Below are 6,951 nucleotides of genomic sequence, written 5' to 3' on the forward strand. Positions count from 1 at the left end.
GAGTTATTCCGATCCAGGAAGCTATTAGCGAAATAATAGATTTCGTTTTCAGATTATAAAAATGCAAAATGAAAGAAATCACATTATAGTTTCTTTGCAAAACCATGACATAAATGGAAACGGCATCAAAATGATATCGTAACTGTGTCATGATTTTAAAATCAAATCAGCCACTGAAGAAATTGTTGCTGAATTCTTCTATAAAACTTATGTGTTATGAAGCTATGATTATCTTACATACTATTTATAATTAAAATATAAATTAATTTATAAAAACTCAAACGAGTTATGGGTTTACTTAACTACTATGCATCCTAGTTCTAGTCAATATGACATTCCTAATTAAAACGGTTCCTATTATGACATCACTATGGTATTATATTGGATTTTGAATTTCATTTGCTTGAAATGTTAAAGATATTTTACGTCCACATTCAAAGCATATTAGGGCATAATATTTGTTTTAGTGTGATCCTAAAAAAAATTAAAAATAAAGTCAGGAAAATCTTGGTATGAACTATTGTATGGGGGAGGGACGCTATGCAATTTCCGGGCCCCTCCAGTACTCCAGTAAATTAGTTCTGTATCCGCCCCTGCGAACACACTATTATGCCCCAAAATAACTTTTGACTCTCCTCCAAAACCAGAAGTTTGAATTCATTAAGGTCTAAATCGACCCCCTACTTTCCGAAAACAAACCTCCCCGTTACGTTTAGCCGTGATTTTAGAAGAAAAACGTTTTGAGAAGGAGGAAAATCGTATGTGACAAACATGGTTACGACCTGAAATTGCTGAATTTTCTTACTTTGTTAGAAAAATGTTTTTTTTTTTACAATGACATTTTTTTTTTTTTTGTAAAGAATCCGTTTTTGTGATTGCAATTTTTGTAAATACTCTCAAAACTGTTTTTGAGCGGTAGATAGGGACCTCATAAAAATTGTGAGCTCTCAATTTGTGTGAAATTTTCAGACCGCTGAAAAAAAAAAAAAAAAAAAAAAAATCACACAAAAAACAAAAAGATCGTACACGCTCGCTTCGCTTCTACGATGTTTGTTTTAATTCTGAATTCATATCATTAAAATTTTGCTTTTTACTTTCGTGTAGTCTTATTGTATTTATTTAATTAAAAAAAAATAATAATTTGAATTTTGACATCTTGAATTCAAATTATGTTTTTCGCAATCACGAGTGTGTGTACGTTGGCGTGTGTGTTTGTGTGTAGGGGTATGGGTTTGGGGTCAAAATGTCGCGGGACAAAATGTCGCGGCCAAAATGTCGCCGGACCATAATGTCGCCGATCCAAAATGTCGCCGGTCCAAAATGTCACCAGTCCAAAATGTCGCCGGTGCACAATGTCGCCGGACCAAAATGTCGCCAGTCCAAAATGTCGCCGGTCCAAAATGTCGCCGGTCCAAAATGTCGCCGGGCCAAAATGTCGTAGATCCAAAATTCACTCATTCAGTTGGTAAGAAAAATGAAAATGTACAAAAATGCTGTTTAACACAAAATTTGCAGAACAAATGATTACTGCCTTTAATGAATGTCTCCGTTAAAAATGGGACTGGACTGAGTTTCTTCATAAATTCTAAAAAGATTATTCCATTTTGATTCGCAACTCTCGGCTGTTTTTCAGCAAACAAATAGAATACAAGCGTTACGTTATCTTATTTCTTAATACAAGCATTATCTTATTTCTTGTGACTCGCTATCCACCAACTGTAAAACGTTCTGACGGCGTTCAGTTCTGACGTTCGCTAAATTATTTTAAACTTTTCTTCAAGAATAGTGTGCGTTTGTATGTGATCGATTTTTTGGGGCCATTCTACGTCAACACCTGTAGTAAGAATTCGAACGATACCCGCAAGTACCCATATATGATTTAGGGCTGCGTGTTTTTTGTGTCAATTCGTTCAAGATAGTGGAGTAACAGAACGTTTTCATCGATATGCGTCACGGTCATTGCTCAAAAAATGATGAACGGAATCAAATAAAATGTTAGGAAGCAGCAGGGGGACAGATTTTGGGGCCAATAACACCAGAGGGTGGAGCAATCAAATGTTTTTTTCCTTTCTTTTTTATTATCTGTGACTGATATATCTCAAAAAGTAATACAGTAGACCCTCGTTTTAAGCGGGTTTATTTTACGCGGTTTTGATTATACGCGGTTGAAGATTTGACACCTTTATTTTAATTTACGCAGATGAGTTTCGGTTTTACGCAGATGCGGCAATGCAAACGGGTAACATTTTCCTCTCTTTCAAAACCCAAGCTCCTAAAGATTACACGAAACTAACTGCATTTTGGCGTGCTAATAATCGAACTTGGGTCCTTGGAGACATTTTATGCGATTGGTTCCAGAGCTTTTTCCATCAGAAGTAAAGTGATTAAACTCACACAGTTTAGAACTCACTGGAAGAAGAGCTTTTAGGAGTGACAAAGGAGGTCAAAACCACCGAAGATACCGACTCCGACAACCAAAAACGCTCACATTGAAAATTTTGAACCATTCGTAGACAATAGAAATGATCTTTCTGATTTGTTAGTGAAGGAAGATTCTATCAAGGAAATGACGCAAGTGATCATGGATGCGTTAATGCTCCGCAAAGAATTAGAGAAAAATTCTTAATGACTACCAAAAGACTCTATCATAGCCAGCTCTTCTTCATAAACAGAACACGAAATTAGTTTGTTTTCTTTATGCATAGTGCATAAAAATCGATATAAGTACACATTAAACTTATTATTAGTCATCACTAGAATGAAGTATTTTTTTATCTACGGAACCTAATCCCTATTTTGACACTAATATTAGGTCTCTACGCGGTTTCGATTTGCGCAGCATTTCCGTGGAACATAACCCCCGCGTAAAACGAGGGTCTACTGTACAAGGGTTAACACAAAAATTGGTCTACAGGTATATCTTAAAGGGCGAGTTGCTCATTTATTTTTGGCTTCAGTCATCCCAAAAGGATGGCTCACCGAATAATTTTTATCGTTTTATGTGACTGCTATATCTCATGAAGTAATGCGAGGATTCATACAAAAATGTAGCATACAAGTGAAATTAAACAAAAACAAGCCTTATTTTCGTTCTAAGTTGAGTTTCGTAATCGTTTACGTTAGTCAGTGTAATTAAATAAACAATGAAAAATATACTGAATTTAAATATGAGAAGTTGAGCAAGATATCAATAAAATCTAAATTATAGCCGTGTATTCCTCTCATTTTTGTAGCACTTTGACTAGCGTGGGTGTTAAATAAAAACTGAGTTTGCATTCTTATACAATTTGCGTAGTAAAAATTCACTAATTAAAACAGCAATTTTTTCTGAGAGAGAAAAACTTATTTGTTTATTATTATTATTATCAATATTCTTTTCTTTCTGAATTACCAAACTATATTGAGCTGGAACTATTACTTTTTGAAACTCATTTTAAAAATAAGTCTAGGTCAAAATTGATCTGAATAAACTCATTGATATCAGTTATTTCACCATACATTATGAAATTTTTTCTTTTCTATTTAAAATTGGAAAATGTGATTCAGCTGAAAAGCGCTACTTCGCAAGCATGAAAGTATCCTCTTGAAAACCTTCAATAAAATAGCTGTTCTGAAATTGTCCCTTGATGTTCTATCGAATATATAAATTTCATGAATGTTGAGAATAGAAAATATTTGTCATCGAGTAGAGTAGTTTTTCAAAAATCTGAGTGAAAGACACCTGTTTTAGCAGTTATGGGTTTCATTGATTTCAAAAGATTTGACGGTGAACATTTCAACGTAATTTCAGAATTTTACTCATAAGAGATGGGAGTTCCCACGGCAATAATCTGTCATCTCTGTTAAACATTTGTTTTGCTGTCCCTAAATCCCGGTCGCAAAGGACATACAAATGTCCTCTCAGAGGAAGGTCTCGAGCAGTCTTGTTAAACTTCTTCAGTTTAACAGAAAAGTCTCAGAACAGTTTTGATCTTACTTTAACCAACGTATATCTTACTGAAAACGTACAGTTGTTTTTTTTTACAGTTCTTAGGGTGATGTTAATAAATCTATGAGAAAATTAAATTTCATTAAGATACTTTTCTACTTTATTTCCACCCTGGCCTGTGATTTCGAATTTTTCCAGTGAAAGGGGAGAGGGAGGATAACGGGCGTATGTATAACCAATGCAAATTTCATAGGATTGCTATAAAAACCACTCCCACTTGTATATGAAAAAAAAATTCAAAGTCGGGGGCCATTCCGCCTGATCCCCTAAATGGCTGACCTGTCGCTACCGTAATAATATGCTAGAGTGAAGGAGTTATTTGTTTTTACTTCATTACGCCAAAAAATACAAACCGCCTATTCTCTTGCCATATTCACATTGCGCCTCACTATTCTTTCATTCGCGTTTAGAACAGTTTAGCTTTACTTACATACCAATTTTTTGTCTGAATCCTTGCGTTACATCTAGATCCTTTGCGTTACATCTTGAGTATTATTATTAATCAGATTAAACAAGAAAGAGAATTCCGTTGCAGCAGCCTTTCGCATGTTTACGTTTGTAATAGTATACAGAAAAACGTATGTTTTTCTGAAAACTATTAATTTTCTGGAATTAATCTGATGTTTACGAATTAAGACAGGAGAAAACGTTTGGAATTTTTGAAGGAACTTACTTTGAAAGGCAATTAATATTCTTTCGTAACTTTTATGCTGAAAAGCATCGACGTACATTTAAATTTTTCGTACCAATTGAACTAGCGAATTTTGGGCCGGCGACATTTTGGACCGGCGACATTTTGGGCCGGCGACATTGTGGACCGGCGACATTTTGGACCGGCGATATTTTGGACCGGCGACATTTTGGGCCGGCGACATTTTGGTTTGGCGACATTTTGGTTTGGCGACATTTTGGTTCGGCGACATTTTGAACCGGCGACATTTTGGGCGTATACCAGGGGTATGTGTATGTGTGTGTAGGCATGTGTGTTTGTGTCTGTGCTGGAATAAGTGTGTGGGTAGTTGTGTGTATGAATGTGTGTGTGGGTTGGGGGATATGTGTACGTGTGTGTATGTTTTTTTGTGTGTGTATGTGTAGATGTCTGTATGTATGCGTGTGTGTATGTGTAGATGTCTGTATGTATGCGTGTGTGTATGTTTGTGTGTTTGTGTGCAGTTGTGTACGTATGCGCGTGTGTGTAGGACATGGAAGCAACCCGGAGACGGCTTTCGCTATAAGGAGCAGCATCGTGAGGAGCCGGTAGACGGTGATGGTGCGGAGGGTGGCGGTGGGAAAATAAAGTGATAGGACATCAAAAACAGTCAAATGAAAGCAATAATAGCAATCGTGATTGCTCAAAAAAAAAAAAAAAAACCTTGCTCGAATTACCACACTATGGGAAAATTTACCTAGTTTAGGGCACAATGCATTTTTGGGTTTTTGGGGCATTTTAGCCCGAAGGTAAATAAGACCTTGGTTATGGTTCTGATTAAATTTCGGCCTTTTTGGTGCTCATTAAAAACATGGGACCGTCGCAAAATTTTCCGAATGATAAAAGCACACATAAGGGCATCAAATAAAAAGGGACATTAAAGCATATAAAAATTACAGTATTACAATTATGTCTCAACATTTGTCGAACCGTCAGCTAATAAAATTTGCTGAATAAGGAAAACTTTTGGGAGGCCACAGGGACATCCCCAGCGCCCCTTTACAGGAGGCGCTCCTGTTTCTGTCTAATGGTGGCTAAAAGAGATAAAACCAATAACCCAGCATCACAAAGTGGAATATTCTATCCTAAAAACAAGGAATTAATAAAATGTTACTTTTTTCTTGTCTTTCTAGTTATCAGTCCTTGAGGGACTTGAATCAGTCCATGAGCGTACAACCACAAAGAGAAAACTACTCCTCCAGGCTCTCCATCCACTCCGAGTTCGTTTCCGTATCCAGTCTAAGGTGTATGAAGGTGGCAACACCTAAACGTAAACAAAAACAAAATTTTTTAGAGGTTTGCTATTTGTATCATTAATTTGGTAATTATTTTACAACTTTTGTGAAAACCAATTCCTTTTTTGTTTAGTTTAGTGTTTCCGGTCTCGTATTTTCGTATCTGAAGGGAGTTAGATCTCTAAATATTTCGTTTGTAGCAATTTTCTCAACAGGCCATATGGCCCTCTTGGGGGACACAGAACATACTGTGGATATATTCAGTAAATCTCTAGGTACAGTGTACAATGGAGATCCACACTGTAGATCTCTATTGAAAAACCTAAAAGAATACTTCACAAGATTAAAAATTAAAGACTCCCAAACTAGAACCCTCCCAATTAGTGATTCCAAACCGGTATGCCGAATACCGGTATTTTACGATATTTTGGAATTACGAATAATTTTGACAAGATGAAATATATCTTTGTTTTGCGGAATGGTCTGAAAATTAATTAGAAAACGAATTAGTAGTGTATCATTAAACAAAAGTTTCAGAAGGATATAAACATATATTTCATTACCAGATAAAGTATGATGAATCATTTTTGTGCAAACACGATTTTTTTTTATTTAAAATTTTTTTATGATATTGTTAATTTTCATACACTATATAGTGCCATACATTTTGTTTATTTATGGTATTGACACTTTCCCTGTTGAAGGTACATCACTTGATTGTTTCTACATTGGCTGCAATAAAGAAATTGCTTGAAGCAATTGGCAATGACTTCAAGTGTATGGCGAACCTAGAATTTGTTGAAAGACGCCAACTATGAAATTTTTAGTTTGCAATAGCTATAAAAAAACCAAAATTGCCAAGAATAAGAAATATACAGAGTGAGTACCTTTAACAGAAAAGTATCATATTGTATTATTTACTAAGAGTACATTTATTACCATTATTTTCTCTTTTATTTTTGTACCTATGAATTAATATAAAAAAGCTATAAATTAATACCACTTTCCTCTTGTTACTA

Source organism: Uloborus diversus, chromosome 6, assembly GCF_026930045.1.
Source record: "Uloborus diversus isolate 005 chromosome 6, Udiv.v.3.1, whole genome shotgun sequence".
In the NCBI taxonomy this organism is placed as follows: Eukaryota; Metazoa; Arthropoda; class Arachnida; order Araneae; family Uloboridae; genus Uloborus; species Uloborus diversus.